Source organism: Argiope bruennichi, chromosome 7, assembly GCF_947563725.1.
Source record: "Argiope bruennichi chromosome 7, qqArgBrue1.1, whole genome shotgun sequence".
Lineage (NCBI taxonomy): Eukaryota > Metazoa > Arthropoda > Arachnida > Araneae > Araneidae > Argiope > Argiope bruennichi.
Window position 1 is genome coordinate 133435900 of NC_079157.1, and position 17167 is coordinate 133453066.

Here is a 17167-nt window from a genome sequence, read left to right on the forward strand (position 1 = left end):
GGCTTCCTAAGAGATGGAAGAAGGCAATACAGTTAAAAGGTTCTTATATAACAAAATAAATAGTATCTTAAACAGTAAATATTGTGTATTCATTTCATATTAGAAATAGGAAAGAAACTTGTGGGACACCCAAATAATTTAGTATTAACTTCCGCCATGTACGTGGAATGGCTGCGCGCTAAAATTAAAATGAAAAAAAAAAAAAAAAGGGCCTAGTTTTCTTCAGCATTGACAGTTTAGATTTGCGACCACGCATTTTTAAATTGTCTTGTGTCGAAGGGATTTTTTTTGAGAATTTTTCACTGTATTTTATATAGTATGCATTTTATATTAAAGCACATACAACGAAGCTTTCTTCATTTTAATATGAGCTAATAGTACATTTGTTCTTTTTTAGTTAATTCACAAAAACCTCGTCATTTTGAATTGCCATAAAATAATGAGGATAGGTCTTCCACACTTGGAATACGCACCTCTAGTCGATTATTTAGAAAGTTTAATTAATTGAATAAGTATACGAAATTATGGCGTTAATATCCGAAAATAGTATGGTGCAAAAATAATTTATATTATTTTAAATAAAAAAAAAAGAATATTTTTTCAATTATACTAATTTTTAATGTATAAATTAAGTTTCTATGTTTAATCAGTTATTAAAAAATTGTTTTTAAGATATTTTCCGATTATTTATTAAACAAAATAAAAAGGAAATCTAACCTGCCGAAATATATTAAGCGTGCATGGAAAAAAAAATTAACTTTTATCAACACATTGTTATCCTCTTGACGAAAAATTGAAAAACCAAATTAATTATTACTGCAAACCATACTAGAATACTATAATTTTCAGCAGATGGCACTAAGGAATGAAATAAATGTGCAAAAAAGAATATATATATATATCCAAAAAATTAGCATTAGGTAATTAAAACCTATAACTGAAACAATCTAAAATTAAAAATATTTTGGAAACGAAACTAAATTATTTAGGAATCGCAACTAAAAAATTATTTCACCTAAATTGAAAATTTCAATTATTCAAACTAAAAACTAAAAAAAGAACTGAAAAAGCACCATTGTATTTAGAGAGCGCAAATGCAGCTACAACTAAAACACAGATGAATCAAGACAATAGTAATAAAAACCAAGTTAATAGGGGGAAAAAAAGAGGAACAAAAATAAACCAAATAAAATAAGAATCCGGCCTGAAGACATTCTCAAGGGTCACACTCAGGCAGGGATTAAAAAAAAAGGATTTTTTCTGTGAGGAAAAACAGACTAAAAAGTCCAACAATTGATTCCTCGCGACCCGAAAGGCCCTGAAATTAAGCCTAAAAGATACACCATTTTTACAGAAAACAAAACAATAAATTAGAAGAATACGACCACTTATAAGCAAAAATACAATAACATAAAATAACCAAATAATAGCACTCAAACCAATTATGAAACAAAAGGGATAGCACATACCAGCAGCAGGCAAAAAAAAAAAAAAAAAAAAAAAACGTAAGCTCTGCTATTGTGTTTCCCGCGATCTAAACTGTCCTAAATAACGCCATTCAAGGCAAAAAATAATCGGAGGGTCTCAGCGCCATCTATTGAGTTATTTAATATGCAAACAGAAGGTCTATTTTTATTTTAGATAAAGGATTAATCCCAAATCATCCCTTTTTTAATTAAAAAATTGATATTGCAGTAGTTTCTGGGAAATTCATTATTAGTTAAACTTTTAATCAGATTATTTGTTGCTTCAATATAGGAAATCTTGATATTACAAACTCTTTTGATCCTGTTAAGTTGTGAGAAAATTAGATTTTTGAAAATTTTAGAGTTTAGATTAGAATGATAATTACAAAGTTTCGTTATTTTAAAATTGAATTCATCCCTTTTATTGTAGATACCAACTATTGTTTTATCATTAGCTATTTCAATTTTTAAATCCAGAAAGGTAGCCTCAAGTTGACTTTTATTTGTTTCTGTTAGAATTAAATCTTTTGGATAGCAATTAGTTACAATACTGCTATTATCTAAGTTTATCAAAAGTAAGTCATCAATATACCTCCACCCGTTTATTAAATTTTTTTTTTCTCATTCTAATGTAGAAAAATATTAGCTAAAGCACTTGAGAAAGCTGTTCCCATTGGAATGCCCTTTACTTGTTTATAAAAATTAATTCCATTAAAAACGTAATAAAGTAATATTAAAATTACTTAATTCTAGCCAGTTATTTTTAGGCATAACACAGCGTTTCTCAATCTTTCAGTATTCCCGGCCCAGTGTTCAATCCTAATTTCCAATTCGCCCCCCGCTTACAATAAAATGTATACAACAATAATGAATATTGAGTATTTTGGATTCTGTTTTTAAATTATTTTTAACTAACTGCCAAAACAAGAGTAAAAGCGAGCCAACATTGGCGAGAAACCACATCTTGCATTTTGGACAAGCGGGCGGTGAACAAATGAAGCGAAGGAAAGAGGGAAAATTTAAATATTATATTTGAAATGAAAGCCAAACAGGGAGATAACGTTAAAAGAATATGAAAGTAGAAAAATTCATTAATAAAAGTTAAACTAGATGGGGTGAGCTAAATTTAGAAACTGGGATTACATTTTTTTGAATAATAAAAGAAATAAAACAGAAGCATGACTAAACAAAAGTGAAAAAATAAGCGATGTTTGTGGAAGGGAATCCACACGACCGATGACGTCTCGAGCATGCGCGAGCAAATGTTTTCTCATAGGAAAAGGAAAATGTTTGACAACGCAAGTTTCAATTCCAGCCAGTCTTATTCGAGTCGATCCTTTTATCGCTATCGAATCTATCTTGAATGTGTATGTTATATATGTTTCCGTGTTAATTGCAATTCATCATATTAAATATTCACAGCAGTAGATTTATTTTTAATAAATTTTTAAGCGGAAGTAAGTAAGCATTAGACGATAGTCGAGCATCAACAAGTACACAGACGAAAGTGGTACCGAAAATAAAATCAAGAATATAGTCTCAAGAATACTTATTTTTGGGGTTTACCAGTACTGAAGTAAATTAAGAAGAAAGGCCCCTGTGTATCATTTGCTTTAAAATGTTGGCCGCAGACAGCATAAACTTAATAAACTTAAACGACATTTGGAAACGCTTCAAAGTAAGTCAACAAACCCAGATAATTCTTCGAATTAAAATCATATAAAAAGCAAAAATCATTTTTTAAAGAAACTTTGTGAATAAAAAGCTTTAATTGCATCTTACAAAGTTTCATATAAATTAACCAGATGTAAAAAAAACCTCACACCATTGGTGAAGAGCTTATTTTGCCAGCAGCAATTGAGATTGTAGAAACTATGTTTGGAGATAATTTTTCAAAGCAATTGCAGTCCGTACCTGTTTCAAATGATACTGTTTATCGTCTAATTGGTGATATAGCTGAAGATGTAGAGTGTCAGCTTTTCTAGAAGTTTCCTGACAAATTATTTTCAGTGCAGCTTGACGAAGCAATATATAGTAATAAAGATGCTCATTTAATTGCCTATGTTCGATTTTGTGATAATATGTCAGTAGTAGAACTACTTTTCTGCAAACCAATAGAACCCAAAACAACAGCGTTCTCATTATTTGCTATTTTAAATGACTTTATGAACGATGCAAACATAGAATGGAAAAATTGCATCGGAATATGCACCGATGGTGCTCGCTCAATTTCCGGAAGATTTCAAGGTATACAAGCACATGTTAAACAAAAATCGCCTCAGTGCACACATTGCATGATTCACAGAAAATCTTTGGCTTCGAAAGAATTGAGTTCTGGTCTGAATAGTGTGTTATTTTACATTATATAAAAATGAGACCCCTGAAATCGAGAACATTTTCCGCACTTTGTAAAGACATGAGTTGAATACATTCAGCGTTACTATTTTATTGAGAGGCAAGATGCTCATCACGTGGGCAATTTTTGCAACGTGTTTATGAATTAAGAGAAGAAATCGCCATATTCCAAGAAGAAAACAGACCGGAGACCGAGAATTTTCGCGATGGTTTATTTGTGATGAAATTGAGCTACTTGGTTGACTTATCCGAGAAATTAAATAACTGGAATCTTCAACTCCAAGGAGCAAATACACATATGTTGGATATCAGTGATAAAGTTAATGCTTTTTGTAGAAAATTGGAATTGTGGAGCAGAAATTTAAAGCAATAAACCTAACAATGTTTGCAAATGTGGATGATTATACTAAAACTTACAAGGCTGAAGAACATGTAAAAGTTGGTTTTATAACCATTGAAAATCATTTAGCCATGCTGGCAAAGAATTTTAAAAAGTATTTTCATGTTGACGACAAATTGATAGCAAGTTACGAATGGGTTAGGGATCCATTTCATAAGACTCCCGAAGAATTCTCAATTGATGAGGAAGAAAAATTCATAGACTTCACGACAAGTGGCGAAACTAAAAGATAATTTAGTAATAAATCACTATCTGAATTTTGGGCAGGAGTAAGGATGATTTTTCTGCACTAAAAACAAGGGCATTTCACATTCTAATACCATTTTCAACATTCTACCATTGTGAAACAGGATTTTTTGCTGTGGCTTCTTTGAAGACAAAATATAGAAACAGAACTGAGAGTGGCTATTTCTAATATTAAGCCTTCCTTTGAAAAACTTTGCTCTGCAAGACAGGCCCAAGGAAGTCACTAATAATTATTAAATTTGTTTTTAATTTAGTATGTTTTCATTAAGTAAATTTTGATTTATTAAGTTGTTTTACTTTAATAAGTTATTAAATATGTCGAAATGCATTTTGTTTTCTATGTGTATGTGTGCTTTCCTTTCAATCAGTTAAGCAATTTTTAAAAATAATATTTTCTCTTGGATATTCTCTCGCCCCCCTTCTAGTATCCTCGCGCCCCCCTAGGCGGGCACGCCCCACAGGTTGAGAATCGCTGGCATAACATCTTCATTTAAATATTCGTCATATATAAAAGTGCAGGCCTTCATTAATTTTTCATGAGGTAGATTGGTGTATAAATTTTCGAAATCAAAAGTATTAAGTTTATTAATGTTGTTATCTTTAAGAAAATCCAGTACTTCTATGTTATTAATTATAAAGTTATCTTCATCTTTGATTTTGTCCAGGATAATTTTTAAGTATTTAAAGAAATGGTTTCGCGTATAGTAATTATAACTGACAGCGCTACAAGTCACGAATCTGAATTTTAATGGATTTTTATGAAATTTAACTGTTGGGAATAAATAAGGATAATTTAGAAAGCAAGTCTTAATTTTGGTTTTTTAGCGAAAGCTAGCCTTCTTTTATCTAATTCCTTTTACCCAGCGTTCTTTAAAATATAAGTTGCGTTAGAGTTATTAATTAATAGTTCTTTATAATAATATTTACAAATTAAAGGAAATTATTTGCTGATTTATCTATTACTGTAATAACAAATTTTTCTTTAAATTTTTTTTTTCTTTTTTTAATGCTTTGCTAAAATAATTCCCGCGTTCTTTAGATCTGTCAATACCTGTATTCATTTTTATTTTAATTTCCTCTAAAATTTTCACTTTCCATTCTCCGAAACCTCTCGCAAAAATCTCTTTTTTTGAATCCCTGCCTGAGAGTTACCCTTGAGAAATTCTTATCACGGGATTCTTATTTTATTTGGTTCGTTTTGGCTCCTTTTTCCCCCCTATTAACTTGGTTTTTATTACTATTATATACATATATATATGCCTATTTTAATCGGGTCCTAACACATTATTTCTAAATAGTTAGTGGTAGACACATATATCTAAAAGGAATTATGTTCTAAATGAAGTAAAAAATATTATCTCATGCTGTCTGAGCCAATATAATGTTCCAATGAAGTACGAATCTTATATTTTTATACAAACTCTTGATTCCGAGTGTCGTGTTTATTAAAATACTCTTGAGATACTGACATCTTAAATAAAAAGAAAAATATATCCTATTGCATTAAAAATTAAACTAATTAATTATGAAAATTTGAATATTTCTCTTTTGTAAGAAAAGAACAATTTTGGAATTCTTCATTAAGTCCAAAGAAAAAATGACAATTAACATCTGGAATTTCCCCAAAACTGATTTGCTAGAAATTATGAAAATGTTGATTGCCCTAAAATATTGATATTCTAATATTCATAACTCGGTCTGAATTTGATTGTGGAACATCAAAAACTTTTATTTATTTAAAAGTTGAAGTGTCAAAATATTTCATTGAATACGTTTTTTTAGGACAAATGGATAGTATACAGCTTAGATTTTATAAGTTTTTCAAAAGTACGTTTATTGACTTAAACAAAATAAAATACTGTTATTTATGTCATTTAAATCTGTCTGAAAGTAAAACTGAAAACTGAATTTATGATGAATCACAGAAATTTTTATTGAATAATTTTTTGAGGTTTTGAATAATTATAAAAAGTATTTAGTAATGCATATAAGATTTCATACCTAAAAGATTCAGTTTTCTGTACTCATATTTTTGGAAAAAACACGATAGGTTTCATCCAAAAAGATTTTGTATTAATTGAAGTTTGACCACTTCCGCATCAACTGAAAAATATTTTTCGGGAACTCACTGAAAACTCGGAAGATATATCGCACAATGTGCAAAACAGAGTAAGTTTTCTATAATAGTGGTGGTCATATAACATTATATGACTGCCAAACTTTGAAGTTTAAAAATATTTTACTGAAGAAAAGAAGCCAATAATGGACAATATATATATATATAAATATGACATCAAGTTCTAAAGTAATTTTGCGATGTGTTATTAGTTCACATATAAAATGAGATACATACTGCGAACTAAGTTAAATTAAACTTTAATGCAAAAAATTATCATCCTATTAGTGAATATTTTATATTGTTATTTCATTTAAATAGTTTGCTCCACGGTATATTTCTTGCATTAAAGAATGTTGTGATTTAAAATTTATTTTAGCCAAAGGTACTACGCAAAAGAATATTCTATTTTTTAACCTTTCAGAGGTATTCTTTCAATTGCTCTTTTTTTTCATTCAGATGTTTTTTTTTTTTTTTTTTTTATGTGTTGATGTTAAATTGTGCTTTTAATATCCTAGGAAGGCAGCAGATACGTGCGAATTCTAATTTTGGTATCTGGATTCTACTCTACATTCTTTTCTAATAACAAAATAATCTTTTGAAATAGATAAACTAACGAAAGAAAATCTCTACGTCATTTATAGTCATAAAATAAAACAGAATATTTACATATGTCTGTTTAAAATATTAGGGAAATTTTACATACCAAATATATAAAAGGGTAAACTAGTAAGTATATTTATCAACACCATGCTACAAGATCCAGAAATTTTTAAAGTTTGCATTATTTTCATTTGTTAACAAAATTTAAGAAAGTATTCAGAAAATCAGTGAATTTTAATTCCGAAACTTTTGAAAAAATAAGATAAGTTTTAATCGTTTTTTTTATTCAATGATGTATTAAAATGTAATGCTTCATTATCTGCGAATTAAAAGATACCATAATAATAATTTCGTTCTGAAATATCTTTTAGAAATGTGTGATATCTACAGAAAGGCTGTAATTATCTACATGAATACATGCAAATATTATCTACATGAATGCAGTTTACCATGCAAAACTGAATCATCTCCAATGCAAACAGACTAATTTTAATCCAGTATTTAACTTAGAAACCAGGAATGTATCCTTCAAAATTGTAAAATAATATTTTGAGAAAGCAATTATATCACAATATGGTCTAGATTCATAAATGAGTCCAATTTAAAATTTCTTTCAGTACAATCAACATTATATAAAAAAAATGTAACACCCAGCTAAAGTCAATTTGATAAGAAACCATAATACAACTTTTCTGCTCTTTTATTTCCGTACTCTCAGGGCGATGCTTATGTAACATTTAATCATATATGGATCAGAGTTGCATTAAAATTTAAAAGATGAAGGAGACCACACGAAGCACTGATTGAAAAAAAGCAGTATTTACTATATGAGTGTATAACCTTGGTCGATGTGTTCGTTTCTAAGTAGCAATTTGAAATAATTTCTCTCTTAAAAATTCCCATACTTGTTTAGAATGAAATGATAACATTATTTGCATTTTTGAAAAAAGATAATAGATCTTCAAGACTAATGAAAGTAAAATAATATCTTTAACATAATAAAAATCACATAATATTTTTAAGGAACTCGACAACCTAATAAAATCCAATTGTGTTTGTGAAATTTTATGTATTAATTAAAAAAAATGGGATATTACAACCAAAAATTTAAAATCTTTTAATTTTATTCATTTGAGATGGAAATTTATTTAGTAAGGAAACGAATTCATTCTACTTTAGGTTTGCAAATATTATCTGAATGAACATAATTTGCAATGAAAAATTGTCGTATTTAAATATCTTTTGTAAAAATTAAAGACTGGAAATTGCATATCGTTTTATTATAGTGAAAAATTAACTTTTAATATTAACTCTTGCGTAAAAAGACAAAAAAAAAAAAAAAAAAAAAGGGAAAAAAGAGATTTTTTTTAGAATTAATATAAGATACCCTTTGTTAAATTTCTCATATAATTGACATGTGAACTATAACTAAGTTTTGCTAGGAAAGAAACGGATGGATATTTTTACTTAGTTTGATATATTTGACAGAACTGTAAAGATATTCTAAAATTCACTGTAATTTATTAATTCAAAGATTTATAAATTTTTATATCCAGGCTTTTTAAATAAAGACAAACTCAAATATTTAGTAATAAACTTGATAAATTCCATAAGATCAATGCATATATTCAACCGTCTTTTTTAAAATAATAAAACAGATGAAAGAAAGGCCTCTTTCCTCATTTTGAGGATGCATTGAATGAAAAGAACGTTTTCGTAGTTTGTTACGAAAATTAAAATCGTCAAGTCAGTTCTTAAATCGAAGCAGAAAAATGGAACATTTTCCTTTTTTCACCAAAGAAACAAATTATTAATAAAAATGAAGAATTCCAATTGTGCTCTAGACGCGGGAACTGTCTTACAGCCACTGTCCACTGCAGCTTATATCAACTCTCATGGCACGACGGAGCATAATAGCACTCGTTCCGTAAGTCACATCATACACACACTTAAAGTGTTCCCTCGTTCTGTTGTGACACACAGCGCAGTCGATATTTCTGAAGACTGGGCCATCTTGCCATCGTACGGGATCCACGTAAGATTTGCACCTGCGTCTTGTAGCGATATACTGCCATGACCGAGGACACGTGGATATCATGCCGACTGTGCAGTGTCTTGTGGCGTTTGAGACGCTAGACGGCCTCTGAAACAGCAAGTAACATTCATGGAATTTATGGTTCTTCCAGACACCCCACTGCTGTTTATCTTCGACAAAAGTCAGATTTTGCAGAACGTCCTCTTGCGTAACCAGATCATCGGCACATAAAGCTTTCACTTGCCACTCAACGAGTTCCTCTGTAGGTTCATCATTGCAGATGGCACAATAATAGTTCTTGAAAGTAAGGCCTTCTCGAGGGTTGGTCACTGGAACGGAACCGATTATATCACTTGAATCGCCACTAACCATACTGGTTTCGTTGCATTTCTCTCGAACGTGAGCATGACCCACCCAAGAATCTTTGCAAGTATCCACCATCCAAAAGTGACGGTTCTCCCCGTGCACAAACACACAGTTTATATTGTGATTTCTCTGGGTGTTGACTCTGAAAGTTCTGTAAGGCGCATCCAAGCAGCAATCGTTATAAATTAAAGAACATTTGCTATCACAGAAACAGTTTGTTGGTTTAGCATTCCCACTCGTAAGACATGAATTGAAACACTTTGGTATGAGCTTACGATACTCTGCAAGAACTACATTTAAACTTAGACAAATGGCAACTGAAATTAAAACTGTAGACACCGAATGCATCATTCTAAAATTACTTAAATAAAAGTGGCAATAAAATTATTTCCTCATATTTTAAGTCCGGAGTGTTAATTTAGTAGTGTTTCGTGATTGGAGAGAAGGATGTCGGATGGGATCAGAGCAAATATCTGATTAGTGAATCAGAGGCAGTGAATATAACTATGCAGAGCCCTGAAGAAATAAAATAAAAAGAAGTCGAAAGAGAAAAAAGGTTTCAATGGCATTGTGCTTCAGGAAACGGACATCCGGTTGATAACAGAAATTTTGCGAAATCCTCTTTTTACTAGAGGGGAAGTTAACGAATTTTTTTATCTGTCTCTCAGTTTAGAAGGCTCTTTAAAAATTGGAGGATTAATTTGCTAAAAAAGGAAATGTGCTTAATAAACTATGCTTTTTAACTTAAATTATTTCATGTTGATAAAGATGAGATTTTAGAAATTTTTTTCCCACACTTCTAAATACGCTAGCATTTTGCAACTGTGTTCTGTTGTGAGTTCACACAGGCAATAAAGTATTCGCAATACAGTAATTTTTTTCAGATTCAGTTAATCGATCCGTTTTAAATTAAATTTTGATTGTAAGTGAATGGACTCAATTGCTAGGAATTTGAGGAAAAATTGATTACAAAGTTCCATAATGTTTATTATAATGAATTTATTAAACATATTAAGGAATAATAATGAAAAGCTTTAAAAGCATATTTATATTATTTCACTAAAAATTTAGAAATTTTTAAATAAATGATGAAGATTTCAAAACAAAATGGCAAAGCCTGAGTAGCTAAAAAAATTCTGTGAAGGAACAAAATTGCAATCAATATCGTTAATCGCAATCAATGTATTGTTTCTATGCATTTATATATATATATATATATAGTATATTATCACAGACAAATGGACCTGCAAACAGGCAGACATTTTCCAGAAGTGTGTCGCGTGTTTTTTCGATCTGAGAGCGATATAAAAGCCGAAGATTTGTCGAAATCTCGAGTTCGAATTTTTTTAAAAATTACAATGTTTTCTCTATACTTTATATATTAGAAAATAAAAGGTGAAAAGTAGCATTTCGTGGTAAATATTTGAAATTATACTCGCCTATATAACTCTAGACCGATTATTTGGCTGTTTTTGTTTTTTAGAAGATTAAAAAGTTTGTTTTGATCTTTCAAGTTCATAGAACTCAACAAAGGAGTAATTCTTAATCAGTGGCAGTCAAGAAAAACACCTCCTTCTTGTAATAAAATGCGATCTTTCCTAAGGGTACTCGGCAATCACTCGTTTGATTGTGCACGGATCTCGCTATTAGTATGTTTTCTTCTTTCTACGTGACCTTGGGCTCGCTCGTGCATGCGGAAGAAGCACGTGGGCGAGAGAGAGCAAGGCTATTTATTACACGGCCGGTTGCGTTCGCGCACTCGGTAACAGCAAGAGAAGTGCGATTGCGCATGCCTGATTACTTCAGGCACTTACTTGATGAATTTCTTGGAAAAGTCTTCAAATATTTCAAAAATTATGAAAACAGTGGAAGCTGGTACGTGTGTGGTAAAATCATCAGAAATTCCGGATTAGCTCAGGCAGCACATGTTCAATGTATTCTTTCCGAACACTAATTTGTATTTCATTATTATAAACTGTATAGAATCTTGAAGTTAATTTTCCCCTTAAATTTTTTACCTGATGTCACAAATTAAGTAAAATAAATTTATTGGCTGTACGTTACTAAGAAAAGCAAGTTTACAGAATTAGAAATTTTTTTTAAAAATTGGAAAATGAGTGAGAAATAGATGACAAAGTTCCATTTTTATAAATCTAAACATGCTAAATAACAGATTAAAATACACCTGATATTATTAAATTATTGGATAATTCATTTTCAGACTCTTAATTTTCCCTTTTTGGTAAATAGTTTATGAAAATACTCTTCTCATAATACTTACATAATTCGTGCAATGTTCAGATATTTAGATATCTGCAATCAGTTTAAAAGTTAAAATTCTCTTTGAGAGCTCTCAGAAACAAAAGCATCCCACATTTTTAAACGCAATACATAAATATCCAACATGCTGTGCATCATTCAAAGGGAAACACTCACATATTAGTGCGTGAAGGAGATAAAAACTAATGGATAATTTTGTGTTTCTTCAAAAATGACCATTTAGAGAATTTTCTCACTCAACGTTTATTTAAGGGTGAATTCAATTGTGTCAATGAATTTCACTAATTACTGGGAAAATTGCCACCGCCAAATGAGTAAGGCTACAGCTTTTTTTTTTCTTTCGTAATTCGTAATTACTGCATTATTTTGTAACTGCTGCAAGCCAGTGACATATAATGCGTTATCTGCTTTATCCACAGCTCGCCATTTTTTGCGGGTGTAGGGGATAACATCTTTATTGGAGAGTATGTTTTGGGAGGGCTAAGTCATAAAAAATATTTTTGGAATGTTCACTAGTATCTTGTCTTGTGATTATACATAACGAAGAATACGAGGCGTCATCGTGCTTATGAGATGAGGCAGGATAACTCAAACTCAACAAGATAGATGAAGGAAGTGTGATATGTGGCTTGCAATCTAAAATGGCATGACTCTCAAACTGTGTTTGAAATCCGTTAACAGATAAGGCAAGTCGTTTTGTGTGTAGTGCAGGGCGATGACGGAACTTCCTCATCAGGATATATCGTGCAACACATATCGATATTTTTCGATATATCGTGATTAAATTATTTCTTTATAACAATTATAAGTTACAAATAGCATCTCTTAACATACTGACTGATCAGAACGACTCCAAATAAAAGGAAGTTTCGATTTATGTAATAAAAATATTTGTTTTCTCTTGAATAAAAATAGTCAGAAAACAACTTTCTTAAAACCCCTTTTAATAAAGTGTGTCAATGCCAAAACAATGTCTGCATGTTACAACTTATAACATTGAGTTTAAAACAAGTATTTTTATATATTAGATTAGAATATTTTTATATAATAGAATATTTTTATATATAGAATTTATAGAAATATTAACAAAATTTCTGTGTGAAGGCCAATAAGAATGAAGAGTAACAAAAATAAGCAATAACTGATAACCAAAACGAAGTCGAAAACGTAAATTAATTGTGAATATCGATGTATTGTATCGCGATTTATCGTGAACTATTATTCTTGATCATGATTTCATTAGATCGATACTTTTCGAAAACTGGCATCGAAAAATTGATTTTTTTTTTTTTCGATAAATCGAAAATTGGCACAGCCCTATTTGTGTGTCCCGTGTGCTCTATGACACAGGTATGCAAACAATTAGAAGAATGAGATGTAACACGAGGTTTTATCACCGGAATCTGCTGCAGATTTTGAATCGTCTTTTCAACGTATTTGCTTGTATATGAAATCGAAAACACAGCGATGTAGATTAGGAGAAAAATGGCAAGCTGTTTTGTCACCATAATTTTCGATTGGCATTCCATTTTGATGGTTGGAAAGAAATGTGTTTTAGTTGCTTCTCCCACTTGGATTGAACTTCCAATTCAAACCAAATCCAAAAGATCGGGGAAAGAGGGGTGCAGTAGCTTCTGAGGATAAGGACCTCTGAGCATCCGAAGGTAGAAGTTTGGCTTTAGCTCATATGACGATGACACTCACACACTCGCTTGCACACTCCCTTTTTACAGGAGAGCTTTTTCACACTCCACACACACATGGAACACAAGATAGAGAACAACCATGCTCGAAGGAGGACTCGAACCCGGGGCATCAGATCACGCGGAAGACGCGCTACCCTTAAACCAGGACGCCAGCAGAAAAAAAATGTTATTACAAATAGTTTTCATCACTGTTATGATGTCTTTTGTGATTATTTGTAAATATGAAGAAAGCAGAAATCAGACTATTTGAACTTCAACCATGAAATTTCTAGGTATTGGGGAAAGAAAAATATCACATCGGGGAAGAAAATTAATTATTAGGACTTTTCAAGATATCTTGTTACTACACTTTCACATTAATCAGCTTTCGTATTATGACAATATGAAAAGTCACAGGCACTAATTATTTCGAAGCCCTTTGTAAAGCGGCGGTCCTACGACCGGAGAAATCTTCAGACGGGCCATGCGTTCCCCTTTCGACCCCTCTTGCGGTTTTCTGGAGTGCTTTGATGCCTGTCTAGTTTACCGACAATTTGTCGGTCGGTTTCCCCGGTCGCGGGACCGCCGCTTAAAGCGGCGGTCCAACGACCTGCGACCTCACGGATTTGGTCATAAATCTGACATCCAACCCACTAGGGGACCACACTCCCCCGTCGCCCGCGGTACGCCTGTAGTACGCCTGTAGTTTCCCGCAAAATGTCGGTAGATGGATAAACATCAAAGAGCCGGAAAATTTGTTTGGGCTATGGGGGGGAAGGGAGTCAAAGAAACTGAGGGTTTTGAGCGGTCGAAAGGGGAACGCGTGCCGTCTGAAGATTTCTCTGGTCGTGGGTCCGCTGCCACAGGCGGGGGTGGCACCACAAAGGAAGGGTGACAGTTTTATGACCACATCTGTGAAGACCATCCGGCCGTTGGACCGCGGCTTTAAGCCGCGGTCCAACTGCCGCGTTCCAACGGCCGCGTTCCAACGGCCGCGTTCCAACGGCCGCGGTCCAACGGCCGTGCCACCCCCGCCTGTGGCAGCGGACCCACGACCAGAGAAATCTTCAGACGGCACGCGTTCCCCTTTCGACCGCTCAAAACCCTCAGTTTCTTTGACTCCCTTCCCCCTCATAGCCCAAACAAATTTTCCGGCTCTTTGATGTTTATCCATCTACCGACATTTTGCGGGAAACTACAGGCGTACTACAGGCGTACCGCGGGCGACGGGGGAGTGTGGTCCCCTAGTGGGTTGGATGTCAGATTTATGACCAAATCCGTGAGGTCGCAGGTCGTTGGACCGCCGCTTAAGTCATATCACTGATTCTCCGATCCACCCGAAGGCATACGGATAATAAATATTAAATGACCCGACCGACACAATGGCAACACTGGCGGGAATTGTGGTTGAGTCCTAAGTGCTATGGATGACGGTACAACCCTTCGCTAAAGAAGTACGTCCCGTCTTCGATGGGAGGAGCCAGACTCCCACATTTTTTTGTACCCTCCAGGGTAGCGAGATCAAACCAACATGCCGGAAGCATCTCATCCTCATTTCGAGGGGCCTCCCCCCCCCAGGGGGGATCGAAGCCCTCAGTTAAAAAAGCCTTTAATGACAAGAAAGTAAAGTGAACTAAACTGAAACGTGCTTTTGTGTTCCTAATATTTGTAATTTAAATTTTTAAATGGAAGGAAATTCCTATATTGTTATTTACGGCATCTATAACTTTTATTTTCTCTCATTTATATCGAGGACCTAATTTATTACTGACAAAAAATATAAGCTATTTCATTAAAAAAATTATTCTTCACCGCTGAGCCTACCTCATATTTCACAAGTGTATTTCATTCGAGCAAAGTTTTTGCAATTCCATTCAAGTACGTGTTTCATAGGACTCCTTATTAGAAATTGGGCATTATTTTCGAAAGAAGAAGAAAACTCGTCGGAAAATGTTTATGTGTCCTATTCGTTTTAGTGTACTGAGACGAACACTTTTCATCGATTCTATCTCATGAAGGGAAGAGACACGGAAGGATGAGAACATTTCCGGAATTTTTCGTCATTCTTTGACCTTGATTTTCGTCCTATTAGATACTTTTTTGTTCAATTTTTTTTCACAAGTAATGTGAATGTCGTGTCGTTTCTGACAGTATTATTTTAATTCAATCTGCGAATAATCCGATTTCATTTTATTGTTAAATGTAAACATCTCCTCCTTTCCTATTTTGATGAATTAAACCCATCCCAAAGCATGCGCAAAAGCGCGGAGGTTTTCGAATCCGCTGTCAAACAATAAGTGCACTTTTATTTGAAATGTTTATATGTTTTTTTATGAAATGCTAATATATTTACATGAAAATGTACTTTTTCTATTTACCTGAAAAAAGTCCTATTTTAAAAGATTTATAATTTTTAATGATTTCTGTATGTTAAATTTAGAGGGGAAAAAGGTTAATTTTATGACAGATGCTTTTCGCGGAAAAACATTAGAAAACATTGTTTGCGATTGGAATGTCGGAAAATGCATTTTTTTCTTCTTCAAAATAGCAGCCACATAGAAATGGTAATGATGTCGTGTCCGCGTTACAACGGAAAGGGAGTGCAGAAGCTTCTGAGGGTAAAGACTTCTGAGCACCCGAGGGCAGAAATCTGACTTCTATCTCACATGAAGATGACACACACACACTCGCTTGCTTGCACAACCCCTTTTTACAGAGGGGCATTTCCACGGACTTCACAGATAGAACACAGGGGGAAGAACAACAATGCCCGAAACCGGACTCCAACCCGGGATGCTCAGATCACGGGGAAGGAACGCTTCTTTCTTAGAAGCTTGATATAATATGCTGATCCATCGGGCTGTATTAGAAAGAGATGCTGATATTTCTTTAACTTGCGTGTTTCAAGCATAAGATCGGGGCACAAAAAAAGGATCGCGTTTGGTTTGTGCTTAAAGCTAGTAAATAGTTAAAACTAATTAAATAGTGAATTGGTGACTGATAAATTAAAATGCAATTTTTTAAGTAATTATTTTTGCTAATTTCTCAAATTAATGTCGAATCAAGGCAATAGATAAATATGCATTATGCGACCTCTTTTTTTCATAATTGGCCAATTCTCTGTCAATAATCACAATAAATTCTTTATTTAATCTACATGATAAGATTTAATTTTGACACTTTTTTACTTGGTGGAAATACATATGTTTTCATTTATTGTGAGTTGTTGCTGTGTTGCATTAAAATAGAAATTTATATTATTTTTACTTTTTAGTCTTCAATGAAACAATTCATTATTATAAATATTACTTCTTTGTCAAATTTTCTTATATTTACAAATGAGTGGAGCCATTCACATGGAATCAAGTTTAAAATATATTGATAGAAAATATATAGAGTAAAGTAGTACTTACTGATAAATCAACCTCTTAAGGTATCAAAATAGTGAATTAACATCAAGAATATGCAAGTGTATAAAATATGAAATATTTAGAGCATCGTGAAAGTGAGGAAAATTTGATTGCAAGTTTTTTTTCTGTACAGACAAGTGCTTAAATAAAAGGGCGTAAAAAGAGTACAAAAAGTGTGGATAAAAAATGTAATATCCGTTCACCT